The sequence below is a fragment of the Tupaia chinensis genome, unplaced genomic scaffold, assembly GCF_000334495.1.
Source record: "Tupaia chinensis unplaced genomic scaffold, TupChi_1.0 Scaffold000207_1, whole genome shotgun sequence".
Lineage (NCBI taxonomy): Eukaryota > Metazoa > Chordata > Mammalia > Scandentia > Tupaiidae > Tupaia > Tupaia belangeri.
The window spans coordinates 1,803,315-1,806,692 of record NW_006159682.1 but is presented as its reverse complement, the minus strand read 5'-3'; the positions used below and the strand labels follow the sequence as shown (position 1 = coordinate 1,806,692).

Here is a 3,378-nt window from a genome sequence, read left to right as displayed (position 1 = left end):
TATAGGGATTCTTTTTTGCCCTTTTAAATTAACAAACAGATTGTTTAAAAAGTCTTTTTAAGCGACAGTAAACGTGGCTTCTGTGTCTCCCAGATCCTCCTGGACGCAGGACGTGCATCCGTCTGTCAGTCCTTCCCCGCAGGAGACAAGGTCGCTGGGGACCCCCAGGAACAGTTTTAACTTGCGCCTTACTCTTCTCTGTCCTGACGTCATGGCCCTGAGGACCCGCTCCGACTGCAGAGGAGGTAACAGGTTTCGGATTTTGTTTCCCTTTTGAATGGCAACATCTGGAATTAATGCCGCAGCAGATCTCGGGCGGGGTCGCCCTCGGTTTCTCTAGCTGATTCTCTGTCCTTTGCCCCCACCACCCCGTCTTTCCTTCTAATCTCTAATGTTCTGTCACTCTCGTTTTTATTCTCTATTTTTCTCTCCCTCCTTTAGAGTGAAGGAAATTCATTTAACTAATGAGAAAAAATGAGCTTTACCGTCGTTCTTCCTCCACTTTCAACTGTGCGTTTCTGCTAAGCCCTTTCGAGCCTGCGGGGCGGCTGGGATCTGGGGGGCGCGGTCCCGGGCGCGGACTTACTGGGCACGCAGACTCGGGCCCCGGGCTTCGCGGTCTCAGGAGGCAGCCCCTCCCGCCTGGCCCGACCGTTGGGCCGCGCCCTGGTAGTCTAGCTGCTTCTGACCCCTGGCGCTAGGGACAAGGGGAGAAAAGCGCGACCAAAAGAGCCCCAGCCACAGACCGCGGAACCTTGCGCGAGGGGTAGAGCCACAGGCACGCTCCCCAGGAAGAAGCCAACCCGGAGGCGGAGGCTAGAAGGGAAGTGGGGATGGTGCGAGCAACTACCGGCCAGGGAGCTTCCAGAAAGTGGACCTGGCCTGGCCAAGAGGGCACTCAGTTCAGGAAAATCTGTTAGCAATAGAAACCGGATCTCTGCACTCTGCAATTCCACTCCTAGGAACTGAAGAATGGGCTTGGGAGAGTAAAGGACCTACTCATGCAAGGGTCTCCCGCGTGGAGTGAGGGTAGGGAGTGCTTTAGGAACTATCTGTCTTCCAGGAGCGCAAACCCAGACCCCACCTTCCAACACCTGGGAGTCACGCTCCAAGTGCACCCTGGTGGGGGGATGGGCGGGGAGCGCGCCGGCGGGAGGGGGGGGCTAGCGGGGGCGACTAGGCACCTGCTCTGGAGTTCTTTTTGGGACCAAGTTTTCAGGAAATTATTTTAAACCGAAAACAAAATAAACTACCCAAACCCGCTTAGGTTTCAGGGTGGGGGAGGGCGGTAGCCCAGGTATTCTTTGCACTTAAAGCCAGGCCACCTGCAGTTTCCGCACTTGGGTCTTGATGAACTTGCGGGAGCCAAGGGACCAGCCACGAGGACTCAGGAACACGGATCCCGCCAAGGTGTAAGGAATCTCATTTTTTTAGGAGGGAGATGGGGCCTTGGGACACAATCCTTGCCATCCATTGGGAATCCACCCACTCCCATTGCAGGTGCCTCTGTTCTCTCACTCATCTTTCCTTGTTCCCATTCCCATAGATCTGGGACCTCACAACCTTTCCTCCCAGGAGCCCTCACCCAGGTTGAGGTGCTCAAGTGGGTGAATATGCTATAGGGGAAGGCAGAGTAAACTCATCTGGGTCAAATTCACCACCTCCACCCCTTCACAAGGCTAGCCCAGCTTCCTAGGCCACTGGCAGGGGGCAGCATGCCCAGGTTGAGACAGCAAACCTGAGTGTGGCTTCATACCAGGACACACAATGACGCATGCGTGACCTCACTCTGCCAAAGTTTTGGACGCACCTCATACCTGCCGCAGTGACTGCACACAGGGCACACACTCACCTTTCCTGCTTGCCTTCCCACCCAAGGGGACCTTTCTAGAAAGTCTGACTTCGTGGAATTCCCCTAACATGTCCTCATCCTGGGACCTCCACTTGATGTGTGCCCTCACAGTACGATCCTCACAGACTCCCAGACCCAGACCCAGCACATCCTCATACATGTGCCATCGCCTGTCCCGAGCTCCATCCTTACCCCTCTCCTTAGGACCCTGGCAGAGAGAGTCATGGCCCTCTGGAACAAATGAGGCAGCTGAGCGCATAGGGCCTGTCCACACACACACACACACACACACACACAGTTCTAAGCTTGGAATCTTTTGCAGACACCTCTGCTGAGGCTGGGGCTTTGGAGTGAGAACGTCAGGCCAAGACCATCCACCCCAACCCGGATTCGCGACTGGCCCCTGGCCCCTTCCTCCATGCCCACACCCAGGGAGTCGAGGTGGGATCTAGGCTGAGGCTGGGCCTGGGGACCGAAGGCGCGACGGGAGTCCGAGGCTCCGGTGGGGGCAGGGAGGCCAGAGCGAGGATTCTGTGGAGCTGAGAAGTAAAGGGCCGGGGCGCCAACGGGGGACCCGGGAGGCGTTGACTTTTGCGCTGTTTGCCCGCGGCCTCCAAGCAAGCAGACGCCATCTGTTTGCCGGCTGCGACGCATCCCGTTTAATTACCCTCCCGGCAGCCTAATAGAGATGATATTAAACTAAATCTTTCTGACATTAAAAGTAATTATCCCCAAACCGGTGGCTCCGGGACAGAACCACCCCTCCCGTCCCCACCCCTCTCGCGGCCGAGTCGGATTCCGGATTCCGTTAGTTTGACTGAAACTCTTCACCCAGGAAGTGGGTGCTGAGAGAAGGGGGAGGCAGCCTTTGGGAGAAGGCATTTCTTCGACTGCTTGACATGGATTTTCCCGGACAACCACAGCCGCTCCTGTTTGTGCGTGGACACACATACACACGTGCAGGCACACACAAACACACACACACAAACGCGTTCCTGCAGATCAGTTCACGAATCACTCTACGACCCACAACCGCGCGCACCCACGCGTGGACAGGGGGAAACGCAGGCTTCTCTACTGTCGCTGTTTCCTAACCAAAGAAAATGATCCTTTTTCGTGGACAGAGCCACAGATCCGGCCCAGACCAGAGCCAAGGACCAGGCACAATTTCAGAGCCAGAAAGAAGTTCTGCTCTGCTGACGCCGAACTTTCGCGGCTCTTCCAGCGAGAGGCCCTGTGTCCCACTCTTCCCTGCAGCGTCCTGCAGGGAAGGTCGCAGCTCTCTTGCGGCGCAGGTCCTATTAGCCCACTTGCTAGGTGAGAAAGCACACTTGGAGAGGTGAGGATCTGTCCCACTTCTCACAACTAGTGTGGAAGAGCAAAATTCGAACCCACAGGTACCCCCGTCCGACGCTCGTGGGTCCGCACGGCTCCACGTGCGGGCTCAGACGGCGCAGCGGATCAGTGCCTGCCCCAGGCTCCCTCCATCCCCGCAGGGCTGGGACCCGCGGGTTCTCAGCTCTTTC

General features: G+C 56.8%; 1 long non-coding RNA gene across 2 annotated transcripts in view; it reads left to right on the top strand.

Moving 5' to 3' along the window:
* LOC102485418 (uncharacterized) overlaps window positions 1–3,378 on the top strand; it is a 9,020-nt gene that overhangs the window by 3,938 nt on the left and 1,704 nt on the right. Inside the window, exons 2-4 of one of the 2 annotated variants that reach the window (XR_334357.1) lie at window positions 94–245; window positions 1,317–1,412; window positions 2,175–2,524. This is a non-coding gene — a long non-coding RNA (uncharacterized LOC102485418). Of the gene's footprint in view, window positions 1–93; window positions 246–1,316; window positions 1,413–2,174; window positions 2,525–3,378 lie in introns of those variants that run through there. The other variant, XR_001370281.1, reaches the window with a different exon arrangement.